The 22,500-nt window shown below is 60.8% G+C and overlaps 2 non-coding genes across 2 annotated transcripts; both read left to right on the forward strand.

Annotated features, from left to right (window-relative positions):
- The first annotated feature begins 10,933 nt into the window (after positions 1 to 10,933).
- LOC131865987 (5S ribosomal RNA) lies at positions 10,934 to 11,052 on the forward strand. Its single transcript, XR_009364621.1, has one exon. It is a non-coding gene; the product is annotated as a 5S ribosomal RNA (ribosomal RNA).
- Positions 11,053 to 18,189: 7,137 nt separating this feature from the next.
- LOC131866008 (5S ribosomal RNA) lies at positions 18,190 to 18,308 on the forward strand. Its single transcript, XR_009364641.1, has one exon. It is a non-coding gene; the product is annotated as a 5S ribosomal RNA (ribosomal RNA).
- The last annotated feature ends 4,192 nt before the right edge of the window (positions 18,309 to 22,500 follow it).

The raw sequence follows: 22,500 nt of genomic DNA on the forward strand, positions 1-22,500 counted from the left end.
AAGCATCGGACGCGCTTGGGGCGACTGCCAGTGCCAACCCCTTATCCCGCGATGCGTCCGATACACAGATGGTTCCAAGGCGGCCGAGGAGCCTCACCGCATAGCAATCGGGGGTGCGAGGCGAGGGATGGGGCGGGAAGGCCCCAACGGCTAGACGGAAGAGGCTTCAGGGCCGCCTAGGAATGGTCCAAGCATCGGACACGCTTGGGGCGACTACCAGTGACAGCCCCCTATCCCGCGATGCGTCCGATACGAAGATGGTTCCAAGGCGGCCGAGGAGCCTCACCGCATAGCAATCGGGGTGCGAGGTGGGGGATGCGGCGAGATGGCCCCAACGGCTAGACGGAAGAGGCCACAGGGCCGCGTCGGAATAGTCCAAGCATCGGACGCGCTTGGGGCGACTACCAGTGACAACCCCTTATCCCGCGATGCGTCCGATACGAAGATAGTTCCAAGGCGGCCGAGGAGCCTCACCGCCTAGCAATCGGGGTGCGAGGTGGGGGATGCGGCGAGATGGCCCCAACGGCTAGACGGAAGAGGCTGCAGGGCCGCCTCGGAATAGTCCAAGCATCGGACGCGCTTGGGGCCACTACCAGTGACAACCCCTTATCCCGCGATGCGTCCGATACGAAGATAGTTCCAAGGCGGCCGAAGAGCCTCACCGCATAGCAATCGGGGTGCGAGGTGGGGGATGCGGCGAGATGGCCCCAACGGCTAGACGGAAGAGGCCACAGGGCCGCCTCGGAATAGTCCAAGCATCGGACGCGCTTGGGGCGACTACCAGTGACAACCCCTTATCCCGCGATGCGTCCGATACGAAGATAGTTCCCAGGCGGCCGAGGAGCCTCACCGCATAGCAATCGGGGTGCGAGGCGAGGGATGCGGCGAGATGGCCCCAAAGGCTAGACGGAAGAGGCTGCAGGGCTGCCTCGGAATAGTCCAAGCATCGGACGCGCTTGGGGCGACTACCACTGCCAACCCCTTATCCCGCGATGCGTCCGATACACAGATAGTTCCGAGGCGGCCGAGGAGGTGGGGGATGCAGCGAGATGGCCCCAACGGCTAGACGGAAGAGGCTGCAGGGCCGCCTCGGAATAGTCCAAGCATCGGACGCGCTTGGGGCGACTACCAGTGACAACCCCTTATCCCGCGATGCGTCCGATACACAGATAGTTCCGAGGCGGCCAAGGAGCCTCACCGCATAGCAATCGTGGTGCGAGGTGGGGGATGCGGCGAGATGGCCCCAACGGCTAGACGGAAGAGGCTGCAGGGCCGCCTCGGAATGGTCCAAGCATCGGATGCGCTTGGGGCGACTACCACTGCCAACCCCTTATCCCGCGATGCGTCCGATACACAGATAGTTCCAAGGCGGCCGAGGAGCCTCACAGCATAGCAATCAGGGTGCGAGGCGAGGGATGCGGCGAGAAAGCCCCAACGGCTAGAGGGAAGAGGCTTCAGGTCCGCCTCGGAATGGTCCAAGCATCGGACGCGCTTGGGGCGACTACCAGTGACAACCCCTTATCCCGCGACGCGTCCGATACACAGATAGTTCCAAGGCGGCCGAGGAGCCTCACCGCATAGCAATCGGGGTGCGAGGCGAGGGATGCGGCGAGAAGGACCCAACGGCTACACGGAAGAGGCTTCGGGGCCGCCTCGGAATGGTCCAAGCATCGGACGCGCTTGGGGCGACTACCAGTGACAACCCCTTATCCCGCGACGCGTCCGATACACAGATAGTTCCAAGGCGGCCGAGGAGCCTCACCGCATAGCAATCGGGGTGCGAGGCGAGGGATGCGGCGAGAAGGACCCAACGGCTACACGGAAGAGGCTTCGGGGCCGCCTCGGAATGGTCCAAGCATCGGACGCGCTTGGGGCGACTACCAGTGACAACCCCTTATCCCGCGACGCGTCCGATACACAGATAGTTCCAAGGCGGCCGAGGAGCCTCACCGCATAGCAATCGGGGTGCGAGGCGAGGGATGCGGCGAGAAGGACCCAACGGCTAGACGGAAGAGGCTTCGGGTCCGCCTCGGAATGGTCCAAGCATCGGACGCGCTTGGGGCGACTACCAGTGACAACCCCTTATCCCGCGACGCGTCCGATACACAGATAGTTCAAAGGCGGCCGAGGAGCCTCACCGCATAGCAATCGGGGTGCGAGGCGAGGGATGCGGCGAGAAGGACCCAACGGCTAGACGGAAGAGGCTTCGGGTCCGCCTCGGAATGGTCCAAGCATCGGACGCGCTTGGGGCGACTACCAGTGACAACCCCTTATCCCGCGACGCGTCCGATACACAGATAGTTCCAAGGCGGCCGAGGAGCCTCACCGCATAGCAATCGGGGTGCGAGGCGAGGGATGCGGCGAGAAGGACCCAACGGCTAGACGGAAGAGGCTTCGGGTCCGCCTCGGAATGGTCCAAGCATCGGACGCGCTTGGGGCGACTACCAGTGACAACCCCTTATCCCGCGACGCGTCCGATACACAGATAGTTCCGAGGCGGCCGAGGAGCCTCACCGCATAGCAATCGGGGTGCGAGGCGAAGGATGCGGCGAGAAGGACCCAACGGCTAGACGGAAGAGGCTTCGGGTCCGCCTCGGAATGGTCCAAGCATCGGACGCGCTTGGGGCGACTACCAGTGACAACCCCTTATCCCGCGACGCGTCCGATACACAGATAGTTCCAAGGCGGCCGAGGAGCCTCACCGCATAGCAATCGGGGTGCGAGGCGAGGGATGCGGCGAGAAGGACCCAACGGCTAGACGGAAGAGGCTTCAGGGCCGCCTCGGAATGGTCCAAGCATCGAACGCGCTTGGGGCGACTACCAGTGACAACCCCTTATCCCGCGACGCGTCCGATACACAGATAGTTCCGAGGCGGCCGAGGAGCCTCACCGCATAGCAATCGGGGTGCGAGGCGAGGGATGCGGCGAGAAGGACCCAACGGCTAGACAGAAGAGGCTTCAGGGCCGCCTCGGAATGGTCCAAGCATCGGACGCGCTTGGGGCGACTACCAGTGACAACCCCTTATCCCGCGACGCGTCCGATACACAGATAGTTCCGAGGCGGCCGAGGAGCCTCACCGCATAGCAATCGGGGTGCGAGGCGAGGGATGCGGCGAGAAGGACCCAACGGCTAGACGGAAGAGGCTTCAGGGCCGCCTCGGAATGGTCCAAGCATCGGACGCGCTTGGGGCGACTACCAATGACAACCCCTTATCCCGCGACGCGTCCGATACACAGATAGTTCCGAGGCGGCCGAGGAGCCTCACCGCATAGCAATCGGGGTGCGAGGCGAGGGATGCGGCGAGAAGGACCCAACGGCTAGACGGAAGAGGCTTCAGGGCCGCCTCGGAATGGTCCAAGCATCGGACGCGCTTGGGGCGACTACCAGTGACAACCCCTTATCCCGCGACGCGTCCGATACACAGATAGTTCCGAGGCGGCCGAGGAGCCTCACCGCATAGCAATCGGGGTGCGAGGCGAGGGATGCGGCGAGAAGGACCCAACGGCTAGACGGAAGAGGCTTCAGGGCCGCCTCGGAATGGTCCAAGCATCGGACGCGCTTGGGGCGACTACCGTTGCCAACCCCTTATCCCGCGATGCGTCTGATACACAGATAGTTCCGAGGCGGCCGAGGAGCCTCACCGCATAGCAATCGGGTTGCGAGGCAGATTATTGGGAAGGGAACCCCCTGGGATGCGGCTCAAGCAGTGCCCAAAGGGACTGGAATGCGGAATCACATCGAGAGACCCAAATGCTATACGAGGGCTCAAATCGAATTATCGATTTGGCCACGACATGGACGCATCGGAACGACTACCTTTGCCGAACCACTCGCAATTGCATCCATACCGAAACCAATAGACATTTCCGTTAGAGCCCTCGCATAGCATTCGGGAATCTCGCATGCCCCTCTAAATCGACCAATGCTGGCGCTCAATGAAAATCCGAGCGCTACCACCGTTCGAGCGCCAGCATTGGTCGAGTTAGAGGGGCACGGGGGAGAATGCTCCAGTCAACACCTCCCCTATATAAGTTATTTGTCCGATTCTCGCACAACCGTAGTCTGCCTCGTCGAATCAAACAACGGTCCCAGATTCCGACTTCCGTTCCGTAGAGACCCAAAAGCTAGATGGAGGCTCGCAAAAAAGAGAGTCGGCGCATAGCAATCGGGTTTCTCGAACGTTTAGGGACCGAGCTCACTTGCGGATAGGGCAAAATCCGCCAAGCAACCCAAAAGCTAGACGGGGGCTCGAATCGAATCGCCTAGGCGGCCACAACAACGACGTGTTGGATCGACTACCAGTGCCAAACCATTCAGCAAGACTAGTCTGTGTCGAGGCCGGATAGAGATTCTCAGAGAGCGCCCGCATAGCATTTAGGAGACCTGCCGCGTCCCTCACACTCGACAAATGGTGGTGCACGTTTATAAATCCGAGCGATCCCAACCCTTTCAAGCACCAACATCGGTCGAGATAGAGGGGCACGGAGGGGGCTGCGTGAGACAACACAGTCCCCTATATAAGTTATTTGTCCGATTCTCACACATCCGAAGAATGGTCATCAAATCGGACAACAGCCCAAACTTCCGACTTCCGTCCCAGAAAGCCCAAGAGCTATCTAAAACGTTCATGGCCGGAACTCGATCGCGGCTATACCAGTCCGCCAAGCAACCCAAAAGCTAGACTGGAGCTCTAGTCGAATCACCTCTGTGGCCATTGCAAGGACGTGTTGGAGCGACTACCATTGCCGAACCATTCCGCAGGTCGAGTCCATACCAAGGCCGCATAGAGATTCACGATGAGCTCCTGCATAGCAATCAGGAGACTTGCCGTGTCCATCACAATCGATAAATCCTGGTGCAAGATTTTTGCATCCGAGCGCTCCAACCAGTCGAGCACCAGCATCAATCGACATAAACGGGCACGGGGGGAGGATGCTCGAGAACACTACCTCCCCTATATAAGTTATTTGTCCGATTCTCAAGCAGCCGAAGTCTGGTCATCGAATCGGGTCAAAGACCACAACTTCCGACTTTACCCACAATGCAAGTCATCGAATCGAACATCGGCCCCCGAGTCGGACTCCATGCGTATGTCAGGTCATCGGACCCAAATTCCGCCTTCCTGCGCATGGCGGGCCATCAATATCAACTCGGTCATCGGACCCAAACTCCGCCTTTTTGCGTATGGCACGCCTTCAAATCGGTCATCGGACCCAAATTCCGCCTTCCTGTGCATGGCGGGCCATCAACATCAACTCGGTCATCGGACCCAAATTCCGCCTTTCTGCGCATGGCACGCCATCAACTCGGTCATCGGACCCAAATTCCGCCTTCCTGCGCATGGCAGGTCATCGGACACAAATTCAGACCTCGCCAATATGCCTACGTATCGAATCGGTCATCGGACCCAACTTCCGACTTCATCCATACTGTAGGGTCTTTGAGGTTGGCGCGGTGCGCTCAACCCAGGGAGTCGACCCATCGAAGCATACACCTCCCCTATATAAGCTATTTGTCCGATTCCCACACCTGTGTAGTTTGCACCTCTGACCAGGACATCGACCCCAACTTCCGAACTCGACTGCAACGACGGCACCAGCGCCTTGGTGCGCACCTTGCGACGCACAGTCCCAACATTCGCCTTCCTGCACATGGCAGGTCATCGGACCCAAATTCCGACCTCGCGAGTATGCCTACATATCGAATCGGTCATCGGACCCAACTTCCGACTTCATCCATACCGTAGGGTCTTTGAGGTTGGCGCGGTGCGCTCAACCCGGGGAGTCGACCCAACGAAGCATACACCTCCCCTATATAAGCTATTTGTCCGATTCCCACACCTGTGTAGTTTGCACCTCCGATCAAGACATCGACCCCAACTTCCGAACTCGCCTCCAACGACCGAACCAGCGCCTTGGTGCGCACCTTGCAACGCACAGTGCCAACATTCGCCTTCCTGCACGTGGCAGGTCATCGGACCCAAATTCCGACCTCGCGAGTATGCCTACATATCGAATCGGTCATCGGACCCAACTTCCGACTTCATCCATACCGTAGGGTCTTTGAGGTTGGCGCGGTGCGCTCAACCCGGGGAGTCGACCCAACGAAGCATACACCTCCCCTATATAAGCTATTTGTCCGATTCCCACACCTGTGTAGCTTGCACCTCCGATCAGGACATCGACCCCAACTTCCGAACTCGACTAAAAAGACCGCACCAGCGCCTTGGTGTGCACCTTGCAACGCACAGTGTCAACATTCGCCTTCCTGCACATGGCAGGTCATCGGACCCAAATTCCGACCTCATGAGCATACCTACTAATCGAATCGGTCATCGGACCCAACTTCCGACTTCATCCATACCGTAGGGTCTTTGAGGTTGGCACGGTGCGCTCAACCTGGGGAGTCGACCCATCGAAGCATACACCTCCCCTATATAAGCTATTTGTCCGATTCCGACACCTGTGTAGTTTGCACCTCCGCTCAGGACATCGACCCCAACTTCCGAACTCGCCTGCAACGACCGAACCAGCGCCTTGGTGCGCACCAAAAGTGCGCACTTTTGGAGGGCACTTTTGTGCGCTCCAAAGGTGCGCACTTTTGGAGGGCACTTTTCTGCGCTCCAAAGGTGCGCACTTTTGGAGGGCACTTTTTGGAGGGCACTTTTCTGCGCTCCAAAGGTGCGCACTTTTGGAGGGCACTTTTTGGAGGGCACTTTTCTGCGCTCCAAAGGTGCGCACTTTTGGAGGGCACTTTTTGGAGGGCACTTTTCTGCGCTCCAAAGGTGCGCACTTTTGGAGGGCACTTTTTGGAGGGCACTTTTCTGCGCTCCAAAGGTGCGCACTTTTGGAGGGCACTTTTTGGAGGGCACTTTTCTGCGCTCCAAAGGTGCGCACTTTTGGAGGGCACTTTTTGGAGGGCACTTTTCTGCGCTCCAAAGGTGCGCACTTTTGGAGGGCACTTTTTGGAGGGCACTTTTCTGCGCTCCAAAGGTGCGCACTTTTGGAGGGCACTTTTTGGAGGGCACTTTTCTGCGCTCCAAAGGTGCGCACTTTTGGAGGGCACTTTTTGGAGGGCACTTTTCTGCGCTCCAAAGGTGCGCACTTTTGGAGGGCACTTTTTGGAGGGCACTTTTCTGCGCTCCAAAGGTGCGCACTTTTGGAGGGCACTTTTGTGCACTCCAAAGGTGCGCACTTTTGGAGGGCACTTTTCCTGTGCTCCAAAGGTGCACACCTAGGTGAGCACCTTCGACCACACCTTGTAGCACACCAAACTCTGACTTTCGACTTCATCCGCAATGCAGGGTCTTTGAGGTTGGCGCAATGCGCACAACCAGGGGAGTCGACCCATCAAACCCAACACCTCCCCTATATAAGCTATTTGTCTGATTCTCATACATGCGTAGCCTGCAGGAGCAATTAGGACATCGACCCCAACTTTCGGCTTCTAAACGAAAACAAGGTCTTTGAGGTTGGTGTAATGCGAACAACTAGGGGAGTCAACCCATCAAACCCAACACCTCCCCTATATAAGCTATTTGTCTGATTCTCATACATGTGTAGTCTACAGGAGCAATTAGGACATCGACCCCAACTTTTGACTTCTTAACGAAAACAAGGTCTTTGAGGTTGACGTAATGCGCACAACCAGGGGAGTCGACCCATCAAACCCAACACCTCCCCTATATAAGCTATTTGTCCGATTCTCATACATGTGTAGCCTGCAGGAGCCATTAGGACATTGACCCCAACTTTTGACTTCTTAACGAAAACAAGGTCTTTGAGGTTGGCGTAATGCGCACAACCAAGGGAGTTGACCCATCAAACCCAACACCTCCCCTATATAAGCTATTTGTCTGATTCTCATACATGTGTAGCCTGCAACAACGATTAGGACATCCACCCCAACTTCTGAATTCGTCTGCGTTGACCGCACCAAAGGTGCACGCCTTGGTGCTCACCAAAATCCGACTTCCGACTTCTTCTGCTATGCGGGGTCTTTGAGGTTGGCGCAGTGCGCACAACCAGGGGAGTCAACCCACCGAATGCAACACCTCCCCTATATAAGCTATTTGTCTGATTCTCATACATGCGTAGACTGCAGCAATGATTAGGACATCCACCCCAACTTTTGACTTCTTAAACAAGACAGGGTCTTTGAAGTTGGTGCAGTGCACACAACCAGGGGAGTCGACCCATCAAACGCAACACCTCCCCTATATAAAGCTATTTGTCCGATTCTCATACGTGTAGTCTGCAGCAGCGATTAGGACATCGACCCCAACTTCCGAATTCGTTTGCATTGACCGCACCAAAGGTGCACGCCTTGGTGTGCACCCTGGAGTGCACTTTGGTGCTCACCTCGGTGCACACTTTGGTGTGCACCTCGGTGTGCACCAAAGGTGCGCACCTTGGAGCGCACCAAAGGTGTACACTTTGGAGCGCACCACATAGGGTCTTTGAGAGGTTGGCGCAGTGCGCACACCAAGGTGGGTGTTGAGGTGCGTGCCGAGGTGGGTGGGTGCTAGGGTGCGCTCCATGGTGGGTGCCAGGGTGGGTGCGTGCTAGGGTGGATTCCAAAGAGGGTCATAGGGTGGGTGCCAAGGTGGGTTGGTGATATAGTGGGTTCAAAGGTGGGTACTAGGGTGGGTTCCAAGGTGGGTCACAAGTTGGGTGCCAGGATGCGTGGGTGTTAGGTTGGGTGCCAAGGTGGGCTCCTGCGTGGGTGGGTGCTAGGGTGGGTTTCAAGGTGGACGCGAGGGCGGGTGCCAAGGTGGGTAACAAGTTGGGTGTTAGGATGGGTGAGTGCTAGAGTGGGTGCCAAGGTGGGTGGGTGCTAAGGTGGATGCCAAGGTGGTTCACAGGGTGGGTGGGTTCTAGGGTGAGTTCCAAGGTGGGTCACAGGTTCAGTGCTAGGGTGGGTGTCAAGGCGGGTGTCGAGGTGCCTGGGTGCTAGGGTGTGGATGCCAATGTGGGTCATAGGGTGGGTACTAGGGTGGGCTGCAATGTGGGTGCCAAGGTGGGTAACATGCTCGGTGGGTTCTAAATTGGGTGCCAGGGTGGGTGTGCACCCACCTTGCCCGAGGTGGGTGCCAAGGTGCCAGTGTGGGTGGGTGCTAAGGTGGATGCCAAGGTGGGTGAGAAGGTGGGTGATAGGTTGAGTGGTAGGATGGGTGGGTGCCAAGATGGGTCACAGGGTGGGTGCAAGGGTGGGTAGGTGCTAGGGTTGGTGTCAGGGTGGGTGGGTGCTAGGTTGGGTTCCAAGGTGGGTGCGAGGGTGAGTGTCAAGGTGGGTCACAGGTTAGGTGCTAGGATGGGTGAGTGCTAGGGTGCAAAGGTGCCAGGGTGGGTGCTAGGATGGGTCGATGCTAGGGTGAGTGGCAAGGTGGGTCAACAAGTGTCAAGGTGGGTGCCGAGGTGGGTGCCAAGTCGGCGACTGCTATGGTGGATGCCAAGGTGGGTCACGGGGTGGGTGCCAAGTTGCTAGGTTGGGTTCCAAGGTGGGTGCCAACGTGGGTGCTAGGGTGCGTGGGTTAAAGGGTGTGTCACAACGTGGGTGCCAGGATGGGTGCGCACCCACACTGGCCAAGACGGGTGCGGGTGCAAGGTTGGGTTCCAAGCCCGGTCACAGGCTGGGTGCTAGGATGGGTGGGTGCCAAGGTGGGCACCAGGGTGGGTGCACCCACCCTGGCCAAGGTGGGTCACGGGGTGGGTCCTAGGGTGGGTAACGGGGTGGGTACTAAGGTGCGTGCCAAGGTGGGTCATAGGGTGGGTGCCAAGGTGGGCACCAGGGTGGGTGTGCACCAACCCTAGCCAGGGTAGGTCACGGGGTGGTTGTCGGGGTGGGCGTCAAGGAGCCAAGGTGGGTGGCAAGTAGCCAAGTTGCGTGCCAAGGTGGGTGTCGGGGTGGGTGCCAAGGATCCAAGGTGGGTGCCAAGGAACCAAGGTGGGTGTCTGGGTGGGTGCCGAGGTGGGAGCCAGGGTGGGTCCCAAGGTGAGTGCAAAGGTGGGTGCCAGGGTCAAGGTGAGTGCCAATGTGGGTTCCAAGGTGCCAGGGTCAGGGTGAGTGCCAATGTGGGTTCAAAGGTGCTAAGTTGGGTGCGAGGTTGGGTGCGAGGGTGGGTGGGTGCCAAGGTGTGCTAGGTGGAAGCCCGGGTGGGTCGGCATCCCATGGGTGTCGAGTTGGGTGCCTGATGGGTGCTTCTTGTCAAGTTTTAGTCGTCGGGACTCATTTCGAGCCTTAGAGGTCGTTTCTTGTCCGGTTGCCCTGTCTTCGACCTGGGAACCCAATTTTGGTCCTCGGGTCCCATTTTTTTTTGTCTCGCATCCCACTTTTGGCCTGTGGCCTTTTCGGGGTCGATTCTCGTTTTGGGCATCAGAGCATGTTTCTTCTCCTAAAACCCAATATTTGTTTATTAAGTCTCGGAACACATTTTTGTTCTCGTGGACCCATCATGGGTCTTGGAACGCATTTGTGGTCCTTGGGTCCCATTTTGCATCCCGAAACTTGTGTTTTGGTGCTTGATCCCTATTTTGGGTGCCCACCTTGCACCAAGTGCGCACCCGGGGCAAACCGAGCGCCTTGGTGCACCGGGGCAAGATCGAGCGTGCACCCGAGGCGCCCCGAACATGCACCAAGGTGCACTCGGCCCACATGTGAGCGCAGGTCGTTGCGCCCGAGGTGGTGTGTGGGCACCGCGTTGCAGACGGGACACTGCACGCACACGACGCCCCCTCCAGGTGCACGCACGTAGGCCGGGCCGGGTGCACACCCGACGCCCTAGCAAGGTGCGCGCACCCGGGCAGGGCTCACACTTGGCGAACGGGGCGCACTTCGCGAGGGAGGGTGTGCACCTCGACGGGGGTGGGTGGCCGGGGTGGATTCGCACGTGGGTCGCGGTTTGCTAAGTACACACTGCGACAAGCTCATAACGGGTGCGATCATACCAGCGTTAGTGCACCGGATCCCATCAGAACTCCGCAGTTAAGCGCGCTTGGGCCGGAGTAGTACTGGGATGGGTGACCTCCCGGGAAGTCCCGGTGTTGCACCCTTTTTTAGTTTTTCGCCGGGCGTCGCAATGCTATTTGAATAAACCTTTTGCCCGTTTGCGTTCTCGTCGGGGCCGGGCCGGGCCGGGGTGCGCTGCCCGCACTACCGCGCGCGCGGGGGCGACACCGAGCGCGCACCCGAGGCGCCCCGAGCACACAGGCCACGGTGCAACCCGGGCGTTGTGCGCGCACCCCGGTGCGCCCGAGGTGCTGCGCGCGCACCCAGGTGAAATCGGTGTGCACCTCGGCCAGTGCGCGCTCGGTCGAGTCGCGCACGTTGGCCAAGGTGCACGGTGATGTTTCTTACTCTAAGGTTCCGCACCAGACGCCCGGGACAGGTGAGCGAAGCTGGGCGGGGCCGGGTGCGCGGCCGGGGCAGGTGCACGCAGCTGGAGAGAGCTTTGGAGCACACTTCGGAGCGCACCAATGATGCGCTCCATTCAAAAGTTTCCTGAAAAGGCAAAAAAAGTTGAGATTATAGAATTTCCCACTTGAGAGATTGTAAAAAAAAAAAATTTAAAATGAAGGAAACGCGGGTGCCAAGGTGTGCGCAGCCCAGCCAAGGTGTGCGCACCAAGGCGCCCACCCTGGCGAAGGTGCACGCAAGGTGCGCACCCGAGGCAAACCGGACAATTAACCCAACTTTCGACTTCGCGCGCACCTTGGAGCGCACTTCGGAGCGCTCCTTGGTGCGCACCAATCTTGGGCACCTCGGAGTGCACCATGGCGCCCACCAAGGTGCGCACCCGGGGCAAACCGAGCTCCGACTTCGTGCGCACCTTGGAGCGCACGAAAGGTGCGCACCATGGCGCCCACCAAGGTGCGCAGCCCAGCCAAGGCGTGCGCATCAAGGTGCGCACCCTGGCGAAGGTGCGCACCCGGGGCAAACCGAGCTCCGACTTCGTGCGCACCTTGGAGCGCACAAAAGGTGCGCAACCCAGCCAAGGTGTGCGCACCCCGGTCAAACCGAGCTCCGAATCGTGCGCACCAGAGGTGCACGCCATCGTGCGCACCTTGGAGCACACTTCGGAGCCCTCCTTGGTGCGCGCCGATGTTGCGCACCTCGGAGCGCACCCGGGGAAAACAATGCAATTAACCCGACTTTCGACTTCGTGGGCACCTCGGAGCGCTCTCGGGTTCGCACCTCGGAGCACACCGAGGTGCGCACCTTTGATGCGCTGCCTTCACCAATTTCCAGAAAAGGCAAGAAAACATTGAGAAGGTGTGCGCACCGAGGTGCCCACCCTGGCGAAGGTGCACGCGAGGTGCGCACCCGGGGCAAACCGGGCTCCGACTTCGTGCACGCCGCACCTTGGAGCACACTTCGGAGCGCTCCTTGGTGCGCACCAGGGCGCGCAACCCAGCCGAGGTGCCCACCCCGGCGAAGGTGCACGCGAGGTGCGCACCCGGGGCAAACCGGGGTCCGACTTCGTGCACGCCGCACCTTGGAGCACACATCGGGGCGCTCCCGGGTTCGCACCGGCGTTGCGCACCGTGGTGGGCACCTCGGAGCACACCAAGGTGGGCAGCGAGGTGCGCACCTTTGATGCGATGCCTTCACTAATTTCCATAAAAGGCAAAAAAAAAACGAGATTTTAAAATTTCCGTTTTGAAAGATAGTGAGAAAAAGGGAATGCTGGTGCCATCTTGAGCCCGCCCTGGTGCGCAGCCCAGCCAAGGTGTGCGCACCAAGGTGCCCACCCTGGTGAAGGTGCGCGCCCGGGCAATTAACCCAACTTCCAACTTCGCGCGCGCCAGGGTGGGAGCGCACCCAACAACCGGGCCTGGGAAGAGCCAATGCGAGAAACCCCACCAAACGCTCTGACAAAAAAAGAGGGGGCGCTCCAGTAACCCCGCTTCGGAGCGCACCCTGGGCAAACCCAGCCAAGGTGCCCACCCCGGCCAAGGTGCAGGCGAGGTGCGCACCCGGGGCAAACCGGGCTCCGACAACGTGCACGCCGCACCTTGGAGCACACTTCGTAGCGCTCCCGGGTGCGCACCTCAGAGCACACCAAGGTGGGCAGCGAGGTGCGCACCTTTGATGCGCTGCCTTCACTAATTTCCAGAAAAGGCAAAAAAAAAAGGAGATTTTAAAATTTCCGTTTTGAAAGATAGTGAAAAAAACGGAACGCGCGTGCCATCTTGAGCCCGCCCTGGTGCGCAGCCCAGGTAAGGTGCCCACCCTGGCAAAGGTGCGCACCCGGGCAATTAACCCTACTTCCGACTTCGTGCGCGCCAGGGTGGCAACCGGGCCTCGGAAGAGCCAATGCGAGAAACCCCACCAAACGCTCCGACAAAAAAAGAGGCGGCGCTCCAATAACCCCGCTTCGGAGCGCAGCCGGGGCAAACCCAGCCAAGGTGCCCACCCCGACGAAGGTGCACGCGAGGTGCGCACCCGGGGCAAACCGGGCTCCGACAACGTGCACGCAGCACCTTGGAGCACACTTCGAAGCACTCCCGGGTGCCCACCGGCGTTGCGCACCGTGGTGGGCAGCGAGGTGCGCACCTTTGATGCGCTGCCTTCACTAATTTCCAGAAAAAGGCAAAAAAAAATGAGATTTTAAAATTTCCGTTTTGAAAGATAGTGAAAAAAAAGGAACGCGGGTGCCATCTTGAGCCCGCCCTGGTGCGCAGCCCAGGCAAGGCATGCGCACCAAGGTGCCCACCCGAGGTGCACACCCGGGGCAAACCGGGCTCCGACTTCGTGCAGGCCGCACCTTGGAGCACACTTCGGAGCGCTCCTTGGTGCGCACCATGGTGCCCACCAGGGCGCGCAACCCAGCCAAGGTCTGCACACCAAGGTGCCCACCCCGGCGAAGGTGCACGCGAGGTGCGCACCCGGGGCAAACCGGGCTCCGACTTCGTGCACGCCATGGTGCCCACCGCGGCGAAGGTGCACGCGAGGTGCGCACCCGGGGCAAACCGGGCTCCGACTTCGTGCACGCCGCACCTTGGAGCACACTTCGGAGCGCTCCTTGGTGCGCACCATGGTGCCCACCAGGGCGCGCAACCCAGCCAAGGTGTGCGCACCAAGGTGCACGCGAGGTGCGCACCCGGGGCAAACCGGGGTCCGACTTCGTGCACGCCGCACCTTGGAGCACACATCGGAGCGCTCCCAGGTTCGCACCAGCGTTGCGCACCTTTGATGCGCTGCCTTCACTAATTTCCAGAAAAGGCAAAAAAAAACGATATTTTAAAATTTCCGTTCTGAAAGATAGTGAAAAAAACGGAACGCGGGTGCCATCTTGAGCCCTTCCTGGTGCGCAGCCCAGGCAAGTTGTGCGCACCAAGGTGCCCACCCTGGCGGAGGTGCGCGCCCGGGGCAAACCGGGCTCCGACTTCGTGCACTGCATGGTGCCCACCAAGGCGCGCAACCCAGCCAAGGTGCCCACCGCAGCGAAGGTGCACGCGAGGTGCACACCCGGGGCAAACCGGGCTCCGACTTCGTGCACGCCGCACCTTGGAGCACACTTCAGAGCGCTCCTTGGTGCGCACCAGGGCGCGCAACCCAGCCGAGGTGCCCACCCCGGCGAAGGTGCACGCGAGGTGCGCACCCGGGGCAAACCGGGCTCCGACTTCGTGCACGCCATGGTGCCCACCGCGGCGAAGGTGCGCACCCGGGGCAAACCGGGCTCCGACTTCGTGCACGCCGCACCTTGGAGCACACTTCGGAGCGCTCCTTGGTGCGCACCATGGTGCCCACCAGGCCGCGCAACCCAGCCAAGGTGTGCGCACCAAGGTGCACGCGAGGTGCGCACCCGGGGCAAACCGGGGTCCGACTTCGTGCACGCCGCACCTTGGAGCACACATCGGGGCGCTCCCGGGTTCGCACCGGCGTTGCGCACCGTGGTGGGCACCTCGGAGCACACCAAGGTGGGCAGCGAGGTGCGCACCTTTGATGCGATGCCTTCACTAATTTCCATAAAAGGCAAAAAAAAAACGAGATTTTAAAATTTCCGTTTTGAAAGATAGTGAGAAAAAGGGAATGCTGGTGCCATCTTGAGCCCGCCCTGGTGCGCAGCCCAGCCAAGGTTTGCGCACCAAGGTGCCCACCCTGGCGAAGGTGCGCGCCCGGGCAATTAACCCAACTTCCAACTTCGCGCGCGCCAGGGTGGGAGCGCACCCAACAACCGGGCCTGGGAAGAGCCAATGCGAGAAACCCCACCAAACTCTCTGACAAAAAAAGAGGGGGCGCTCCAGTAACCCCGCTTCGGAGCGCACCCTGGGCAAACCCAGCCAAGGTGCCCACCCCGGCCAAGGTGCAGGCGAGGTGCGCACCCGGGGCAAACCGGGCTCCGACAACGTGCACGCCGCACCTTGGAGCACACTTCGTAGCGCTCCCGGGTGCGCACCTCAGAGCACACCAAGGTGGGCAGCGAGGTGCGCACCTTTGATGCGCTGCCTTCACTAATTTCCAGAAAAGGCAAAAAAAAAAGGAGATTTTAAAATTTCCGTTTTGAAAGATAGTGAAAAAAACGGAACGCGCGTGCCATCTTGAGCCCGCCCTGGTGCGCAGCCCAGGTAAGGTGCCACCCTGGCAAAGGTGCGCACCCGGGCAATTAACCCTACTTCCGACTTCGTGCGCGCCAGGGTGGCAACCGGGCCTCGGAAGAGCCAATGCGAGAAACCCCACCAAACGCTCCGACAAAAAAAGAGGCGGCGCTCCAATAACCCCGCTTCGGAGCGCAGCCGGGGCAAACCAAGCCAAGGTGCCCACCCCGACGAAGGTGCACGCGAGGTGCGCACCCGGGGCAAACCGGGCTCCGACAACGTGCACGCAACACCTTGGAGCACACTTCGAAGCACTCCCGGGTGCCCACCGGCGTTGCGCACCGTGGTGGGCAGCGAGGTGCGCACCTTTGATGCGCTGCCTTCACTAATTTCCAGAAAAAGGCAAAAAAAAATGAGATTTTAAAATTTCCGTTTTGAAAGATAGTGAAAAAAAAGGAACGCGGGTGCCATCTTGAGCCCGCCCTGGTGCGCAGCCCAGGCAAGGCATGCGCACCAAGGTGCCCACCCGAGGTGCACACCCGGGGCAAACCGGGCTCCGACTTCGTGCAGGCCGCACCTTGGAGCACACTTCGGAGCGCTCCTTGGTGCGCACCATGGTGCCCACCAGGGCGCACCCGGGGCAAACCGGGCTCCGACTTTGTGCACGCCGCACCTTGGAGCACACATCGGAGCGCTCCCAGGTTCGCACCAGCGTTGCGCACCTTTGATGCGCTGCCTTCACTAATTTCCAGAAAAGGCAAAAAAAAACGATATTTTAAAATTTCCGTTCTGAAAGATAGTGAAAAAAACGGAACGCGGGTGCCATCTTGAGCCCTTCCTGGTGCGCAGCCCAGGCAAGTTGTGCGCACCAAGGTGCCCACCCTGGCGGAGGTGCGCGCCCGGGGCAAACCGGGCTCCGACTTCGTGCACTGCATGGTGCCCACCAAGGCGCGCAACCCAGCCAAGGTGCCCACCGCAGCGAAGGTGCACGCGAGGTGCGCACCCGAGGTGCACACCCGGGGCAAACCGGGCTCCGACTTCGTGCACGCCGCACCTTGGAGCACACTTCAGAGCGCTCCTTGGTACGCACCAGGGCGCGCAACCCAGCCAAGGTGCTCACCCCGGCGAAGGTGCACGCGAGGTGCGCACCCGGGGCAAACCGGGCTCGGACTTCGTGCACGCCGCACCTTGGAGCACACATCGGAGCGCTCCCGGGTTCGCACTAGCATTGCGCACCTTTGATGCGCTGCCTTCACTAATTTCCAGAAAAGGCAAAAAAAAGAAAAAAATGAGATTTTAAAATTTCCGTTTTGAAAGATAGTGAAAAAAACGGAACGCGGGTGCCATCTTGAGCCCGCCCTGGTGTGCAGCCCAGGCAAGTTGTGCGCACCAAGGCACCCACCCTGGCCAAGGTGGGTCACGGGGTGGGTCCTAGGGTGGGTAACGGGGTGGGTACTAAGGTGCGTGCCAAGGTGGGTCATAGGGTGGGTGCCAAGGTGGGCACCAGGGTGGGTGTGCACCAACCCTAGCCAGGGTAGGTCACGGGGTGGTTGTCGGGGTGGGCGTCAAGGAGCCAAGATGGGTGGCAAGTAGCCAAGTTGCGTGCCAAGGTGGGTGTCGGGGTGGGTGCCAAGGATCCAAGGTGGGTGCCAAGGAACCAAGGTGGGTGTCTGGGTGGGTGCCGAGGTGGGAGCCAGGGTGGGTCCCAAGGTGAGTGCAAAGGTGGGTGCCAGGGTCAAGGTGAGTGCCAATGTGGGTTCCAAGGTGCCAGGGTCAGGGTGAGTGCCAATGTGGGTTCAAAGGTGCTAAGTTGGGTGCGAGGTTGGGTGCGAGGGTGGGTGGGTGCCAAGGTGTGCTAGGTGGAAGCCCGGGTGGGTCGGCATCCCATGGGTGTCGAGTTGGGTGCCTGATGGGTGCTTCTTGTCAAGTTTTAGTCGTCGGGACTCATTTCGAGCCTTAGAGGTCGTTTCTTGTCCGGTTGCCCTGTCTTCGACCTGGGAACCCAATTTTGGTCCTCGGGTCCCATTTTTTTTTGTCTCGCATCCCACTTTTGGCCTGTGGCCTTTTCGGGGTCGATTCTCGTTTTGGGCATCAGAGCATGTTTCTTCTCCTAAAACCCAATATTTGTTTATTAAGTCTCGGAACACATTTTTGTTCTCGTGGACCCATCATGGGTCTTGGAACGCATTTGTGGTCCTTGGGTCCCATTTTGCATCCCGAAACTTGTGTTTTGGTGCTTGATCCCTATTTTGGGTGCCCACCTTGCACCAAGTGCGCACCCGGGGCAAACCGAGCGCCTTGGTGCACCGGGGCAAGATCGAGCGTGCACCCGAGGCGCCCCGAACATGCACCAAGGTGCACTCGGCCCACATGTGAGCGCAGGTCGTTGCGCCCGAGGTGGTGTGTGGGCACCGCGTTGCAGACGGGACACTGCACGCACACGACGCCCCCTCCAGGTGCACGCACGTAGGCCGGGCCGGGTGCACACCCGACGCCCTAGCAAGGTGCGCGCACCCGGGCAGGGCTCACACTTGGCGAACGGGGCGCACTTCGCGAGGGAGGGTGTGCACCTCGACGGGGGTGGGTGGCCGGGGTGGATTCGCACGTGGGTCGCGGTTTGCTAAGTACACACTGCGACAAGCTCATAACGGGTGCGATCATACCAGCGTTAGTGCACCGGATCCCATCAGAACTCCGCAGTTAAGCGCGCTTGGGCCGGAGTAGTACTGGGATGGGTGACCTCCCGGGAAGTCCCGGTGTTGCACCCTTTTTTAGTTTTTCGCCGGGCGTCGCAATGCTATTTGAATAAACCTTTTGCCCGTTTGCGTTCTCGTCGGGGCCGGGCCGGGCCGGGGTGCGCTGCCCGCACTACCGCGCGCGCGGGGGCGACACCGAGCGCGCACCCGAGGCGCCCCGAGCACACAGGCCACGGTGCAACCCGGGCGTTGTGCGCGCACCCCGGTGCGCCCGAGGTGCTGCGCGCGCACCCAGGTGAAATCGGTGTGCACCTCGGCCAGTGCGCGCTCGGTCGAGTCGCGCACGTTGGCCAAGGTGCACGGTGATGTTTCTTACTCTAAGGTTCCGCACCAGACGCCCGGGACAGGTGAGCGAAGCTGGGCGGGGCCGGGTGCGCGGCCGGGGCAGGTGCACGCAGCTGGAGAGAGCTTTGGAGCACACTTCGGAGCGCACCAATGATGCGCTCCATTCAAAAGTTTCCTGAAAAGGCAAAAAAAGTTGAGATTATAGAATTTCCCACTTGAGAGATTGTAAAAAAAAAAAATTTAAAATGAAGGAAACGCGGGTGCCAAGGTGTGCGCAGCCCAGCCAAGGTGTGCGCACCAAGGCGCCCACCCTGGCGAAGGTGCACGCAAGGTGCGCACCCGAGGCAAACCGGACAATTAACCCAACTTTCGACTTCGCGCGCACCTTGGAGCGCACTTCGGAGCGCTCCTTGGTGCGCACCAATCTTGGGCACCTCGGAGTGCACCATGGCGCCCACCAAGGTGCGCACCCGGGGCAAACCGAGCTCCGACTTCGTGCGCACCTTGGAGCGCACGAAAGGTGCGCACCATGGCGCCCACCAAGGTGCGCAGCCCAGCCAAGGCGTGCGCATCAAGGTGCGCACCCTGGCGAAGGTGCGCACCCGGGGCAAACCGAGCTCCGACTTCGTGCGCACCTTGGAGCGCACAAAAGGTGCGCAACCCAGCCAAGGTGTGCGCACCCCGGTCAAACCGAGCTCCGAATCGTGCGCACCAGAGGTGCACGCCATCGTGCGCACCTTGGAGCACACTTCGGAGCCCTCCTTGGTGCGCGCCGATGTTGCGCACCTCGGAGCGCACCCGGGGAAAACAATGCAATTAACCCGACTTTCGACTTCGTGGGCACCTCGGAGCGCTCTCGGGTTCGCACCTCGGAGCACACCGAGGTGCCCACCCTGGCGAAGGTGCACGCGAGGTGCGCACCCGGGGCAAACCGGGCTCCGACTTCGTGCACGCCGCACCTTGGAGCACACTTCGGAGCGCTCCTTGGTGCGCACCAGGGCGCGCAACCCAGCCGAGGTGCCCACCCCGGCGAAGGTGCACGCGAGGTGCGCACCCGGGGCAAACCGGGCTCCGACTTCGTGCACGCCATGGTGCCCACCGCGGCGAAGGTGCACGCGAGGTGCGCACCCGGGGCAAACCGGGCTCCGACTTCGTGCACGCCGCACCTTGGAGCACACTTCGGAGCGCTCCTTGGTGCGCACCATGGTGCCCACCAGGGCGCGCAACCCCGCCGAAGGTGCACGCGAGGTGCGCACCCGGGGCAAACCGGGCTCCGACTTCGTGCACGCCGCACCTTGGAGCACACTTCGGAGCGCTCCTTGGTGCGCACCATGGTGCCCACCAGGGCGCGCAACCCCGCCGAAGGTGCACGCGAGGTGCGCACCCGGGGCAAACCGGGCTCCGACTTCGTGCACGCCATGGTGCGCACCGCGGCGAAGGTGCGCACCCGGGGCAAACCGGGCTCCGACTTCGTGCACGCCGCACCTTGGAGCACACTTCGGAGCGCTCCTTGGTGCGCACCAGGGCGCGCAACCCAGCCGAGGTGCCCACCCCGGCGAAGGTGCACGCGAGGTGCGTACCCGGGGCAAACCGGGCTCCGACTTCGTGCACGCCGCACCTTGGAGCACACTTCGGAGCGCTCCTTGGTGCGCACCATGGTGCCCACCAGGCCGCGCAACCCAGCCAAGGTGTGCGCACCAAGGTGCACGCGAGGTGCGCACCCGGGGCAAACCGGGGTCCGACTTCGTGCACGCCGCACCTTGGAGCACACATCGGGGCGCTCCCGGGTTCGCACCGGCGTTGCGCACCGTGGTGGGCACCTCGGAGCACACCAAGGTGGGCAGCGAGGTGCGCACCTTTGATGCGATGCCTTCACTAATTTCCATAAAAGGCAAAAAAAAAACGAGATTTTAAAATTTCCGTTTTGAAAGATAGTGAGAAAAAGGGAATGCTGGTGCCATCTTGAGCCCGCCCTGGTGCGCAGCCCAGCCAAGGTGTGCGCACCAAGGTGCCCACCCTGGCGAAGGTGCGCGCCCGGGCAATTAACCCAACTTCCAACTTCGCGCGCGCCAGGGTGGGAGCGCACCCAACAACCGGGCCTGGGAAGAGCCAATGCGAGAAACCCCACCAAACGCTCTGACAAAAAAAGAGGGGGCGCTCCAGTAACCCCGCTTCGGAGCGCACCCTGGGCAAACCCAGCCAAGGTGCCCACCCCGGCCAAGGTGCAGGCGAGGTGCGCACCCGGGGCAAACCGGGCTCCGACAACGTGCACGCCGCACCTTGGAGCACACTTCGTAGCGCTCCCGGGTGCGCACCTCAGAGCACACCAAGGTGGGCAGCGAGGTGCGCACCTTTGATGCGCTGCCTTCACTAATTTCCAGAAAAGGCAAAAAAAAAAGGAGATTTTAAAATTTCCGTTTTGAAAGATAGTGAAAAAAACGGAACGCGCGTGCCATCTTGAGCCCGCCCTGGTGCGCAGCCCAGGTAAGGTGCCCACCCTGGCAAAGGTGCGCACCCGGGCAATTAACCCTACTTCCGACTTCGTGCGCGCCAGGGTGGCAACCGGGCCTCGGAAGAGCCAATGCGAGAAACCCCACCAAACGCTCCGACAAAAAAAGAGGCGGCGCTCCAATAACCCCGCTTCGGAGCGCAGCCGGGGCAAACCCAGCCAAGGTGCCCACCCCGACGAAGGTGCACGCGAGGTGCGCACCCGGGGCAAACCGGGCTCCGACAACGTGCACGCAGCACCTTGGAGCACACTTCGAAGCACTCCCGGGTGCCCACCGGCGTTGCGCACCGTGGTGGGCAGCGAGGTGCGCACCTTTGATGCGCTGCCTTCACTAATTTCCAGAAAAAGGCAAAAAAAAATGAGATTTTAAAATTTCCGTTTTGAAAGATAGTGAAAAAAAAGGAACGCGGGTGCCATCTTGAGCCCGCCCTGGTGCGCAGCCCAGGCAAGGCATGCGCACCAAGGTGCCCACCCGAGGTGCACACCCGGGGCAAACCGGGCTCCGACTTCGTGCAGGCCGCACCTTGGAGCACACTTCGGAGCGCTCCTTGGTGCGCACCATGGTGCCCACCAGGGCACGCAACCCAGCCAAGGTCTGCACACCAAGGTGCCCACCCCGGCGAAGGTGCACGCGAGGTGCGCACCCGGGGCAAACCGGGCTCCGACTTCGTGCACGCCATGGTGCCCACCGCGGCGAAGGTGCACGCGAGGTGCGCACCCGGGGCAAACCGGGCTCCGACTTCGTGCACGCCGCACCTTGGAGCACACTTCGGAGCGCTCCTTGGTGCGCACCATGGTGCCCACCAGGGCGCGCAACCCAGCCAAGGTGTGCGCACCAAGGTGCACGCGAGGTGCGCACCCGGGGCAAACCGGGGTCCGACTTCGTGCACGCCGCACCTTGGAGCACACATCGGAGCGCTCCCAGGTTCGCACCAGCGTTGCGCACCTTTGATGCGCTGCCTTCACTAATTTCCAGAAAAGGCAAAAAAAAACGAGATTTTAAAATTTCCGTTCTGAAAGATAGTGAAAAAAACGGAACGCGGGTGCCATCTTGAGCCCTTCCTGGTGCGCAGCCCAGGCAAGTTGTGCGCACCAAGGTGCCCACCCTGGCGGAGGTGCGCGCCCGGGGCAATCCGGGCTCCGACTTCGTGCACTGCATGGTGCCCACCAAGGCGCGCAACCCAGCCAAGGTGCCCACCGCAGCGAAGGTGCACGCGAGGTGCGCACCCGAGGTGCACACCCGGGGCAAACCGGGCTCCGACTTCGTGCACGCCGCACCTTGGAGCACACTTCAGAGCGCTCCTTGGTGCGCACCAGGGCGCGCAACCCAACCAAGGTCTGCACACCAAGGTGCTCACCCCGGCGAAGGTGCACGCGAGGTGCGCACCCGGGGCAAACCGGGCTCGGACT

The sequence above is a fragment of the Cryptomeria japonica genome, unplaced genomic scaffold, assembly GCF_030272615.1.
Source record: "Cryptomeria japonica unplaced genomic scaffold, Sugi_1.0 HiC_scaffold_128, whole genome shotgun sequence".
In the NCBI taxonomy this organism is placed as follows: domain Eukaryota; kingdom Viridiplantae; phylum Streptophyta; class Pinopsida; order Cupressales; family Cupressaceae; genus Cryptomeria; species Cryptomeria japonica.